General features: G+C 33.3%; 1 long non-coding RNA gene across 1 annotated transcript in view; it reads right to left on the bottom strand.

Annotated features, from left to right (window-relative positions):
• Positions 1–8,319: 8,319 nt before the first annotated feature.
• LOC145246892 (uncharacterized) overlaps positions 8,320–14,710 on the bottom strand; it is a 588,129-nt gene continuing 581,738 nt past the window's right edge. The window contains exon 2 of the long non-coding RNA XR_013863203.1: positions 8,320–10,549. This is a non-coding gene — a long non-coding RNA (uncharacterized LOC145246892). The remainder of the gene's footprint in view (positions 10,550–14,710) is intronic.

A 14,710-nucleotide genomic window follows, 5' to 3' on the forward strand; every position in this document is an offset into this window, starting at 1 on the left:
TACACCACACACACACAAGTCAACAAAGAGAGAAAATGAAGGTATAAAAACTATATAGCAATATATATATATATATTCATTTATTTAATAAATTAGCGGTGTTGAGTATAAAGACTTCCAACTTACCCAACACCCCTAATTGATGTCTACCCTTATTAAATAAATGAATAAATCGTTATATATAGTTTTTATACCTTCGTTTTCTCTCTTTATATTGACATCTATATAAGTTCCAAAACAATTTGTTGAGCTTTGTATTGTCCTGATAAGTTTCCTCTTACAGAATTGATTTTATTCTCTTCTTTTAACTCCCCCATATATATATATATATATATATATATATATATATATATACACAGTCCTGGTCAAAATCATAACACCACTTAAGAAAGTAAGCATTTACGCATATTATCGAATTTTTTATCAAACAAATGGTTGAAACCATTGCCAAAAGGGAAAATATGATGGGAAAAAATGAAATTTGCTTCATTCGAAACCTTAACCCTGATCTAATAATTATTTTTAAAAAAACAAACATTTTCAACTGGTCAAAATGATAAGACCGCTTTAATAAAATCGGCTAGTTTTGAAAAAATGAATACGAAAAGCTTTCTATGTTACTAAAAGCAACTTGTTAGTGGATAAAAAAACATCTTACTAAATTATAAATGGCAAAAAGGAAACCATTATCAGAGTTTGAGAGAGGAAGGATTTTTTAGCTTAATAGGGGTGGACTCTCCCATAGATCCATTGCAAACAAAGTGAATCGTAGCAAAACGGTCATCACAAATTTTTTAAGAAATCCAGATCAATATGGGCACAAAAAGAGTTCAGGTCGACCAAAAAAAAATAAACCCATCACTGGATCGCCATATCAGAAGAAATTAAAAAAAACTCCAATATGAGCTCAAGTCGATTGAAAAGCCAAACAGCAGCAGAATGTAGTCCTAAAACCATCAGAAGGCATCTGAAAATGAAGGGTTTCAATCATTTAAAGCGACTGCAGAAACCACGTCTTCTTGAACAGCACAAAACTAACCGACTTAAATATGCCGCCAAATACCAGACTTGAGATGAAGAGAAGTGGGAAAATGTCATTTTCTCCGTTGAGAAAAAGTTTAATCTAGATGGTCCAGATGGATTTCAATACTATTGGCATGATAAAAATTTGCCCAAAGAGACTTTTTCAACTCGGCATAGTGGAGGAGGGTCTTTAATGATCTGGGGTGCTTTCTCGTTAGCTGGGACCCTAAAGTTGCAAGTAGTGAAAGGCCGGCAAACATCATTGAAGTACATTTCAATGCTTGAAAATGCTTCTATCAGGACTGAAGGTCCACGTCTGTGTGGAAGAAATTGGATTTTCCAGCAAGACAACGCTGCGATACACACTTCTCGACAAGCATGAGAATACTTTTCTTCAAATAATATAGAATTGTTAGATCATCCGTCATGTTCTTCGGACCTCAATCCCATTGAAAATCTTTGGTCATGGATGGCAAAAGAAGTGTTGTTTGATAAATTATCAGTGGTCATATCATTTTGATCAGGTGAAAACGTTTGTTTTTTAAAAAATAATTATTAGATCAGGGTTAAGGTTTCGAATGAAGCAAATTTCATTTTTTTCCATCATATTTTCCCTTTTGGCAATGGTTTCAACCATTTGTTTGATTAAAAATTCGATAATATGCGTAAATGCTTACTTTCTTAAGTGGTGTTATGATTTTGACCAGGACTGTATATATATTAGTGATGGGACGATTCCAATATTTTCCCCCGATTCCGATACAATTACCAATTCCTCACAAAATTGCCGATTCCGATACAATTACCAATTCCTCACAAAATTGCCGATTCCGATACAATTACCAATTCCTCACAAAATTGCCAATTCCGATACAATTACCAATTCCTCACAAAATTGCCGATTCCGATACAATTACCAATTCCTCACAAAATTGCAGATTCCGATACAATTACCAATTCCTCACAAAATTGCAGATTCCGATACAATTACCAATTCCTCACAAAATTGCAGATTCCGATACAATTACCAATTCCTCACAAAATTGCCGATACAATTACCAATTCCTCACAAAATTGCCAATTCCAATACAATTACCAATTCCTCACAAAATTGCCGATTCCAATACAATTACCAATTCCTCACAAAATTGCTGATTCCGATACAATTACCAATTCCTCACAAAATTGCTGATTCCGATAAAATTACCAATTCCTCAGGAGTTATTCAACGTTTGCCCCCCTTCCCCAAGCATCTTTTTTTTTAATCAGACAAAATACATTTAGCTAAAATATTGCTGGATTCTCGGAGTGATTTATATATAAAGTTGTTTCTTATCATTGAGCACTTCCAGTTGTAATAAAGTCGGTCAAGTAGCTCATACATCATATAATAAGATCACTCTGACTGACGCTAAAAGCATTTAATATGAATGTTTAATTTCAACTGTATCTCTCACGGTTCGCAGTAGCCTAGTGGTTCGAGTCCTTGCTAATGAAGCCAGACATGACTTCTGTTGCTGGGGTTCAAGTCTCTTGACCGGCTTTAATCGTGACACCCTGCACTGATGATTCCTTAAAGGATAAACACTAGTGTCTGCTGTAGGTACTTAATTATTATAATAAATAATATTATATATATATATATATATATATATATATATATATATTACAAAGGAGTCACCACTTATCAAGGCCCATAGGCCACTCGAGGATAAAGATTAATAAGTGTGCAATTGTCAATGGGACAATGACATAATTGTTAATAGTGGAAATTTGGTAAATTGGATTACTTAAGCGGAAAACTCATCAAGAATTTGTTTACGTTAGACTTGAAATTTAAAAAAAAATCTGTTTTAATTAGTCGTGATTTGCAATTAATGTATCAAATAAACATTTAATCATTGTATACTCTATATTTTATAAACTATCTGTTTATTGTTTCATTGATTTTTTTTTTAACATGGGGCCACCACTTATCATTAATGGGAATTTTGTAACTTTGATTACTTCGGGGGACGGTTCATCAAGAACTTGTTCACATTGGACTTGAAGACAATCAAATTGTAGTCAGCTGGAAAGCAGGCAAACGGAATAGAGTTCCACAGGCGTGCAGTTCTAAGAAAGAAACCCTGTTCATGGAATCTACGTTTAGGTGTAGTCACAGATAAAGAGTGTGGGAAATTGTTGATATTGGTTCTGGCTCGACAAGTGTTTTTCGTGAAAATTTGGTGAGGGAGGACCATAGATTGAAGCTCAGATAAGCATTTGCCATGAAAATAACGATAAAGCCTTGTTACGTCTCTTCTGTGGGAAAGAAGTTGCAGGGAAGAGAAAAGGGCATCCACCACTAAGCTACAAAGTCTATTTTGAACTCTGTCAAGGCAGGATAAGCTGGTTCTAGCAGCTCCTGCCCAGATGTGGCAACAGTACTCCATCGATGCCTGAACCTGGCTTTTATATAGATAGATGATTGCATCAGGAGAATGAGATATCTACTGAAGTGATAAAAGGATTCCACCATTTTTCCAGCGACTTTGGCAACGGATTTGATATACTTGTTCCATTTCAGATCGGTAGTAAAGGTCAAGACCAGAAGCTTGTCAAAACATGAAGCCTCCCCAAGACGAGAACTATTCATTTTGATTGATGGCAGCTGGGCAACAGAGCGTTGATAATAGTCAAAAGTAATTACTTTTCCTCCATAGTACTTTTCTCCTCTCTTTTGCTATATTGACGAACGTAGACAGTGAGAAGACTAGCAATATCATTTAATTAGTAACTGTAATGTAGTCTACGTATCTGGGCGGCAACATAGTTTCCACAGAGAGATATCAAAATTTGCATCTCAAAGGCATGGGTCGCATTGGATGGGCTGCATTCAGTATGGACTTCAAAGCTAACTGACAAACTGAAAAGGCAGTTCTTCAGGGCAGTGGCAGAGTCTGTCCTTGTTTACGGTGCTACAGCCTGGACACTCACCAAAAGATTGGAAAGAAAACTAGACGGTACATGCATCCATATAATATAAACAGTATTAAATATGTCTTGGCAAAATCATTCCACAAAGCAGCAACTTTATGGCAACCTACCTGCCATATCTAATACCATCAGGGAGAGACTCTTACGATTTGCTGGTCACTGTCTGGAGGAGCAAGCATGAATTGGTGAGTGATGTATTGCTATGGGACTCCACGACACGGACGCGCAAGCAAAGGACGACCTAGAGCCACGTACATCCAACAAATAGCACACGACGCCAACTGTGAACCTGAAGATCTGAGAGAGCTGATGGAAGACAGGAAACTCTGGAGAGGAAGAGTCACATTGGTCCGGGCAAGGAGCCTATCCCAATGACGATGATGATGATCATCATGAGAGAGAGAGAGAGAAATGTAGACAGGAAAAGATTGAGAAAAAAAAGGCGCAAAAAAGGAAGAAAGGAGCAAGAAAAAAGAAAAAAGTGAAAGAAAGAAAGGAGCGAAGAAGAAAGAAAGGAGCGAAAAATAAAGAAAGAAAGGAGTGAAGAAGAAAGAAAGAAAGGAGTGAAGAAGAAAGAAAGAAAGGAGTGAAGAAGAAAGAAAGGAGTGAAGGAAGAAAGAAAGAAAGGAGTGAAGAAGAAAGAAAAAAGCGAGCGAAATAGGTAGATAGATTGATAGAGAGAAAGAAGTAGAAAGGAAAAGATAAAGAAAGAAAAGCATGAAAAAGGAAGAAGAAAGGAGGGAGAAAAAAGAAAAAATGAAAGAGAAAGGAGCGAAAAATAGAGAAGAAAGCGAGAAAGAAAGAAAGAAAAGGCGAGAAAGAAATAAGAGAAAAAGAGAGCGAAACAGATTATATATATATATAATATATATATATATATATATATATACTAGCAGGGGTGCCCGGCGTTGCTCGGGTGTTTAGAGGTGTATGCTGTGCAAAAAAAGCAAAAAAACAAAAAAAATGGTTAATTTTTTAAAACTTTGACCCCTATTATGACCCCTTAAAATTTATTGTTTCGGGCTCAAATCACTTTATTAAGTTAGATCCAGGTTCAAGGAACCTAAATCTAAAATTTCAAGTGTCTAGACCCAAAATTGTCGGAGGAGTTTGGTAGAGTTTCTTAAAGGTCAAATCGTTGAAATTTGACCCCTTAACAGCACAAATTTCTGGCTGACACCCGTCACATCGATTTTCCCAAATCTCAGTACCCGGTATTTCAAATTTCGAGTCTATAGACTAAAAATTGACAGAGTTATTGCGTAGGGAAATGTACACAGACAGACAGACACGTTCACTTTTATATATATATATATATATATATATATATATATATAGTCTTTGAAGTTTTTAACATTTGAAAACCATACAAAAAATTACTTTTTATCATTCGTTTAAAAAAAACATCTAGTCAGTAAGTCATTTAATCACCTGCAATCACTGCATCAACTCTCGAATTTACTATAATACCCATTTTTTTATTTTTTAAGGGATCATCAGTTGTTTACCATGAAACACTGTTTCGGGGGATTTTAAAAACAAAACAGTATATTACATCATGGCTCCCCAGCAGTGTTGATCAAACACCACCACCCTTAATCTTAGGAAAGAAGACATGTTACAAAAATTTGATCCAATTTCCTATTCTTAATTGCAATTACTAACCTTTTCATAGTATAAAAATGAATTTCTTACCTGTGCGATTCATCAATATATATATATATATTATAATATATATATATATATATATATATATATATATATATATAATCGAGATAAGACTGATTAGAAATCAGATGAAAGACCCTGATAGATATTACTTAAAGTAATACTTTTAGGGCGATCCTAGCCAAAAAGGAGAAGCTCAATATTTAAGAATAGAGCAATATATAAGTTTAGTGGTTATATTTAAATTCTGAAAAAACAACATATAGACACATATATTGGAATTAAGAATTTATTGTTTGACAATATGAGCCTTTATTGAAAATCCATGGATTAAGGAAATCAGCATAACCCCTTCTATATATTCCTTTTGTCAAACAATAAATTCTTAATTCGAATATATGTGTCTATTGTTTTTTTTTTTCAGAATTTAAATATAACCACTAAACTTTATATATATATATATATATATATATATATATATATATATATATATATATATATATATAGAGAGAGAGAGAGAGAGAGAGAGAGGAAAGGAAAATGAACAATATTAATCTCATTTTGTTGAAATTTAACTTCCTGTACAAACTCTTTCTTCCAGACTCAAACAAACTAACCGGAGTTCAACGGGTAACTCAACGGGTACTGTAATGTTTACATTAAGTCGTGTAACAAAGTACACTTACCAGTAATAAAAATATGAACACGTAAGTGAAAGAAAATAATTCATTTAACATATAAGATTCCCTTCCTCTGCAATTTCTCATTAACGCTTACGTGAACGTTCATTTCCCACCAAACCTCGACCAAAAAAACAAACTTTTTTTACCGATTGTCGGATCCATATTGATCAAATAATCAGTCCATTAAACACGTGTAAACAAGACTATTTTCTTTTCTTTTTTATTTTCTTTTCTTTTTTTTTTCCCCTCTCTTCGCGCAATGAGGAGAAGGTGTCTGCAATTTGGCAGCATCATAAAAATAACAATAAATAAAAGGAGGAAGGATAGGGTGGGAGGGTTGATAATACAAAATGGACGTCGGAAGAATAATTAATCGTTTCATCAAATTAGGAATCAATTTAAACATGAATGCCCCATTGAACAAAATTAGCAACAAACCTACTTGACCGATAATAATTATGACATTTTCGGACTGGCTTCAACGCACAACAGATTTTTTTGGACATAATCCATTGAAAACATTATTCAGCTTTACTGGCAAGCAACCCGGATCGAGAACATGCTACTGTTCCCAACCCGGAGTCATGAAATTTTCTTTCTTTTTTTTTGTAATTTTTAATTTCTCTAATTTTCAATTCATCTGTATATGATGTAGTTTGTTTGGCGCATTGTCTGCAGCAATTGAACATTTTAACATGCTTAAAGAAATAAACTGTAAGATGGACAACATCTTAAAATTTCGAATACAGACTTTTTGTAATATATTTGTATTGCTGTGTAATTACGTCGAGTTTCATAAATTAAAGTATTAGAATAAATAAAGGGTGAAATATAGTTGAATAAGCGTATTTTCCCACATATATATATATATATATATATATATATATATATATATATATATATATATATATATATATATATAACACATACATGGGAAACAGTACGGTATGTGGATTACTATAATGCTCCCTATCTAGGGTGGAGCATATTGGGAAGTGATACAAATTACCATTAGTGTATTAAGCGATGCTCTTTGTGCAAACAAATTGAGCTTAGGCGTTTGGATAATATGAAAACATTGTTAATTCACATGTCCGTCATAGCAGCAGCTGAATAGCGTAACGGTTAGAAGCGCCAACTGTCGTTTGGACAGTGAAGTTTCGATCATGGCTTGAGGTAGTTGCTTGTCTAACCATACTGATGAGCTGTGATACAGAGAATCAGTACTGTATGTGGATGACTATATATATGTATGTATGTATGGGAGTGGCTCAGAGGCTAAGGAATCAAGGGTGGGGAGTTGTATGTTTTGGTTTGGATTTTAGCTGATGGCACCCAACTCATTTTATATATATATATATATATATATATATATATATATATATATATATGTGTGTGTGTGTATGTATGTATGTATGTATGTATACACTGTCTGTATAATTATAAATATGTAATCCGCATGAATTAAAATATCATATTTAAGCGTATCTTATGACCGGGCAAGGTCAGGTGACCTGCTAGTATATATATATATATACATATATATATATATATATTTACCGTTTTATCTGTTTAGTTACACATGTTTCCGCTACTGCATCGTATCAACGATCCAGTAACTTCGTCAGACTTGGATAGTCTGACGAAATTACTGGATCGTTTAATACAATTCAGTAGCTGAAACATATGTAACTAAACAGATAAAACGGTAATGAAATAAAAAAATATATTTGTTCTGCAATAGTATTGAGCACCTTCTTAAGTTTTCACTATTTACCAGTTATATAATATATATATATATATATATATATATATATATATATATATATTATATATGTATATATATTATATATATAAGAATTTTTATAATGTGAGATGTTATAATTATTTCCAGCTCATCTCCATCAGTCTGTTCCACTTTTTCTCAGAAACTACTAGTTCTATTTTTGTATGGATTTTTGTTATAAAGGCACAGCGAACTAAGTATTATGGTATCTCTTTGATGCACAAGTATGGATTAATAGGGATTAGTGTTTAATGCAAAACTAAGGCCAAATGTAACCATAATAAACCATCAATTTCGCACAAAGCACTCATTCTAAGTCAACTGGCCATAACTTTTGCCTGTTTTTAACACGCTAAAAAGTCTAGTATCTATAATATAAAGCTGAACGTCTATGTGTGTGTCTGGTCACAAATAGGCTCCTATATGGTTGACTATTATAGAAAGCTGATCACAGATGATAGAAGATGTATCTAGACACAGGAATGGGTATGTTTGATCTGGCATAATGATGATTCATTAAAATTGTGGGGTCTGCGTACGCGCCTAGTCCACAAAGTATGGAAATAAAAAATATAAAAATTAAAAAAAAAAAAAAAAAAACGCTGACAAGTGTTTTTTGATATAGATGTACATGATAATAATTCTGTTGTTCTGATAGGTACATCATACTAAGCTCTTGAAGCGCCTGCTTCCTTAATTTTGTATTCTGTCGAGTGGGGTATTTATGTTGCTTTTTGATTATGTTTTTTAACTTTTCTCGTTTTAATATTATTTTATCATTTTCCTACGGTACTTTTCGCTTTAACCTGGGCTTCAGAGGTATACACTTTTTCAAGAACAAATAGATCGAATCCAGAATGCAGCAGATAACAAACAATCCTATCTCGCTTGGCAAGTAGTAAATGAAATATCTGGGCGCAAACGACCTGCCAAAGCTAAGTTAAAGGCAAACACTCCGGAAAATGCATGTTCGAAATGGAAAGCAGATTTTGAAAAGCTACTCGGAAACAAACCAGAAGTGACAGACCAACCAATTCAGCCGATTGTTGTACAGGAACTCGATATTGAGAAGAGTGATTTTACAATGGAGGAACTTCTAACTGTACTAAAGAAGACCAATTTGGCTGTTAAGGGGTCAAAGTTCAACGATTTGACGTTTGAGAACTCTATCAAATTCCTCAGCCAATTTTGGGTATAAACAATTGAAATTTTAGATATAGGTTCCTTGGGCATGGATCTAACTTAATAACTCGATTTGAGCCTAAAACAATAAATGTTAAGGGGGTCATAATAGGGGTCAAATTTATTTTTAAATTTGACCTCTGCGATCTCTACCAAATTACTCAGACAATTTCTGGTCTTAAGATTTGAAATTTTATATAAAGGGTATTCAGAGATAGGACAAGCTTTTTCATCGGTTTGGGTCGAAAATTTGAGCTACCAATATATAAATGTATGCATGATTGCATGTCTGCCTAAAACTTTCGACAGAGGCGACGGATTTTCACAAGATCAGTATCGTTTTGAAGCTCGAGCTGACATACAACAAACACCGAAAAATTGGCTGAAAACATTAATTTCTTCACCTTCAACTGGGCACTTTTTACAGGGAGAGGGTCGCTTTTTTCGCCGATATTTTCGAAAGTCATCCCTTCTTTTCGATTGTCTAGCCTTGATTTAAACCTACGTCACTTTTGGTTTGACGGTGGCCGTAACAGCAAAGACGTCACGTTTTCTTTCCTGCCCTTTTCCTCCTTCGAGGTATGGGTTCGAGCCTGCCTTCATACTACCACTTTTTTTTTTTTTTTTTTTTTTTTGCTCAACACACATCTCCAAACACCCAGGCAACGCCAGGCACCCCTGCTAGTCTAATATATATATATGTCTGTCTGTTTGTCTTCATATTTTCGAACCTTATCTCCTCCGAAACTAAAAGTCGCAGAGCGGTGCTAGGGGCCTCAAATGATTGGAGTTTTTTATGGACCGTTCTTTTATGGGTACTGTTTTTAAGGGGTCAAAAGTAGGTCAAAATTTTTTTAAATCGTAATAAATTTTCTACATTCAATTTAGTTTATTTTTAATTTTTAATCAGCTTATATGCATTTCACGTTTGTACATTAGTAATCCGTCACCAGCTTTGAATGCTACAGTTTTGGTTTCGATTCTAGCTGATGGCACCTAAATACTATTTTTTTTTTTTACTTTTAAAATAACGACTCTATAATAATATATACAAAATCTGGACGAATTTAAATATATTTAAGCGTATTTTACGCCCTTACAAAGCACCCCTGCGCTAGTCTAATAAAAGCGTCAAAAAATTGCAAGACAATACTTTACCAAATTCTTTTGCAAGTTTCACTTTTTTTTTTTTCAAGACACTATCCACCAAACAGCATCGTCCACTTACCTGAAAAGAGAAGTTCAAATATTAATATCCTAGCTTAAAGAACATTCTCAAGGAGCTTAGCATATATTTAGTATGTTTTTTTGTTTTAGTATCACTTTAAAACAATATTATTTTATTTTTCAATTTGATAAGAAACTCGCTGACTTTGATGGCTCGTTAGTGCTTCACAAAGTTTACTGCTTGAAATAATTGAAACCTTAATTTAAAAAAATGAACATTTTATTCACAATTTTGTTGTAAATACAAAACAAAATCTTATTTGTATTGAAAAACATTTTTTTGCACATTTCGATACAAATTTATTTGAGTTTTAACTGAAAAACAAAAGATATCTAGGTCAGAAAAACCTTCACATCTTTTCTTTGACAATAGAAAAAGTAGAATTTCGCCTTCGGACTGAAATCCGAGTGTAGTATCTGTTTAAGGCAATTTGTGTTTTTGCCTACTTCTAGAGTGCCCCCCCTTTTTTTGGGGGGGGGGGGTGACATATTGCTCTTCTGGCGAAGCAATCTATCTATATATCCATAAAAGTGAAAATGTGTGTGTGTGTGTGTGTACATTTCCCTACACAATAACTCTGTCAATTTTCGGTCTACAGACTCGAGATTTGACATAAGAGGCATTGAGATTTGGGAAAATCTTTTTAATCAGTTTTCGGCCAGAAATTTGGCTATCAAGGGGTCAAAGTTCAACGATTTGACCTTTAAGAACTCTACCAAACTCCTCCGCCAATTTTGGGTCTAAACACTTGAAATTTTAGATGTAGGTTACCTGGACAGGAGTCAAACTTTTTAATATATATATAAATACATATGCACACAAAGTTATGAACAGTACATAGGGTCCGAGCAAAGCTGGGTTATACTGCTAGTTAAAAAAAAAAAGATATTAATACAATTGCTTAATATTTTCCGTGAAATAGAACTACGTCTTATATATTAAAATCAATACAATCATTGAATTTAAAAAAAACTTAACAAAATATCCTTTTTCAAAAGCACTATGCAGATTAGTTAATCTTGCGACTGATATTATTGCATGCATAAACAGTATATAAAAAAGATGCATCTATTGTGTAAAGTTGAGTTAAATTAAAATAGATGATTCACACTTTATCGTTGATCTGTCAAATGAGGCCAACTTTTGCATTTATTCATTGAGATCAGTGCTTTTAAACCTTTTCGACCTCATGGAAACATTCCACTGGCTAATGGAACCCCTAGGCAATAATTTAATTGTCTAATGCAAAAAAAAAAAAAAAAAAAAAAAAAAAATAGTATAATAAGAATATATAAAAGCAAACCTAGTAATGTCAAAACAAATTTTTTTAATGTAGCAAGTTTAATCTTGCAAAATTCAGTGCAGTGTAACCAGAGAGAGAGAGAGAGTATCCTGGTTTCTTATATCAGGGTTACACTTTACATTAACACAGACTAATTTGGGACCAGAGAAAATCTCTCTTATATCCGTTTTTCTTATATTAGGGGTTCTTATATCCGGGTTACACTATACCTATTCGTTTCATATATTTAAAGAATATATAGCTGACAAAGGTTTATTATTAAACTTAAATCAATATCAAAATGGTTAGGAACAAAAATAAAATTGATTTACAGTGTAACCCGGATATAAGAGACTTATTTTTCAGGGCCTAGAAATCTCTCATATCCAAGTTACAGTTATATCCGGGTTTCTTATATCTGAGTTAACTGTACATTAACACAAGCTCTAATTTCCTTATATCCGTTTTTCTTATATTCGAGTCTCTTATATCTGGGTTACATAATATTTTAAAAAAATTCTAAAAATGCATATAATAAGAGATTTTCCAAATTGAATTCAACATTTGTTTCTTTGTCTAATTTAAAATTACGGAATCCTTGGACTGTACTGGTGGGACCCAAAGGCTCTGCGGAACACAGGTTGAAAAACACTGATTTAGATTAAAAAAAATTTAAAAAAAACATTCTTCAACCAATCACATTTGCAGTTGAGCAATAAAAATAAAAGCAAATATTTTAAACCAAAAATAAATTTTATTTCTGAGTGAACAAAAACAAAAATAAAATAAATACAAAAATAAAACAAAAATAAAAACAAATACACAAATAAAACAAAAATAAATTCAACAAAACTCAGAGTTTGATCTTTGATCTTTTAAATATATATTTTAATAAATCATTTCGATTTTTTATGGTCACTTTAATTTACCCACCTTCATTTTCAAGATGAAATACGACTTACACCCACGCTCGAAACTCAGTGACCACCATTACAAGAAGATAACCTACTTGCAAATCATGAAGAAAAGAATATGTAAAGAATTGACAAACTAAAATGACTTCAATCATAAATTGTAATTTTATTCAATAGAAAACTTTTTTTAAAAATGGAGTTTAAAAATCGTTAAAACAAAAAAACTGAGAAAATATATTTTCTATTAATTCAAATTAAGCATTTCATCAAAATAAATTTTCATGATTATTATTTTTGGTTTTTACAACAAACGTCAATTTTAATTCATACAAATTTTTTTATTTTATAACTATTTCATCAAACATTGCCAAATATAAAGTCTGGAAATTATTTTAACTTCTGCTTCAAATAGCATTTGGTAGTTTCTTTCCTTTATTCAAGATGGAGACTGAAATATGGACATTTTGGAAAAACAAATTCCAGATTTTTTTTTTTTTTTTGTGATACGACTTTTATTTCCATAAACACAGAAACATTTTAATCAGCAGAAACTCTCTGGTCATATTCCGTTTGTAAAAAAAGCCAAGGACGGAGTACTGCTGCCATATCTGGGCAGGAGGTGCTAAAAACAGCCTATTAGCCTATTCTGCCTTGGCAGAGTACAAAATAGACTTCGTAACCTAGTAGGGAATGTCCTTTTCTCTTCCCTGCAACCTCTCTCCCACAGAAGGGACGCTGCGAGCCTGTCCTTGTTTTATCGTTATTTTCATGGGAAGTGCTCGTCTGAGCTCCAATCTCTGCCCCCTCCCTTCGCCAATCTTTCACAAAAAACACCCGTCTAGCTGAAACCACTGTCAATAATGTTCCCACTCTTTATCTGTGCCTAAATCAAAACATAGATTCCATAAACAAAGCTTATTTCTTAAAAGTGCATTCTTGTGGAACTCTGTTCCGTTTGCTTGTTTCCCATCTGACTACAACTTGGATGTCTTAAAGTCCAACATAAACAAATTCCTGATAAACTGCCCTCTTAAGTAAGACACTTTATCAGATCTCCATTACTAACGATTACTACGAGATCGTCCGATATTGTACTGTACACGCAATAACCCTTATCCCCGAGTGGCCTCCGGGCCTTGATAAGTGGTAACCTCCATGTAAAAATAAAAAATGATAAATGAGGACGAAGTTATGAATGTTTGGTAAAATCCCTTCAAAGCGTATTCAGGTTATATGAGAAAATAAAGCTGTGTACGCATTAGAAATGTTTCTTTTCTGTTTCTTACCTTATACATTAGTACAACAGAGGTCAATTCTAGTTAAAAGTTTATTTACTGTACCCATCTGAACTAGAGAAAATCGTGATTAAAATGTATAATAAAGCTCGTGTAAATAGCTGATGGAGAATATGAAATATGGTCGATGTTCAGTAGACCGACAGGTGATCAAAAAGTCAGATCAAGCGTACTGGAAAACGAAACGAGACCAAATTGACAACTCGGAAATTCTAAAGAAAAAAATTTAAACAAATTTTATTTTCTACTAGTTCGGATGGGTACAGTAAATAAACTTTTAACTCGAAATGACCCCTAATGTACTAATGTATAACGTAACAGAAAATAAACATTTCTAATGCGTACACAGTTTTGTTTTTCTCATATAACCTCAATACGTTTTGGAGGGATTTTACTGAATGTTTTTTGTTGTTGTTGTTTTAAGTCATCATTTTTTTGTATTCATTCTTTTGTGGCTCGTTATCCTCATCTTCATAGTTGCTGTCGTTGTTATTTCATCACGTTTCGGCCAACTCATCCTCTGGCTTCTTCAAGTGATTACCCTTGACGATTAATTGGCCAAAACGTGATGAGACAACAACTATGGAAGGCGGTAATTACTGGGGATACAGTTACAAGACTCAGTTTTCCTATCCCGTCGCGGTTAATCACCTGAAGATGCCAGAAAATG

This window comes from Euprymna scolopes, chromosome 24, assembly GCF_053919585.1.
Source record: "Euprymna scolopes isolate OS-2025 chromosome 24, ASM5391958v1, whole genome shotgun sequence".
Classification (NCBI taxonomy): domain Eukaryota; kingdom Metazoa; phylum Mollusca; class Cephalopoda; order Sepiida; family Sepiolidae; genus Euprymna; species Euprymna scolopes.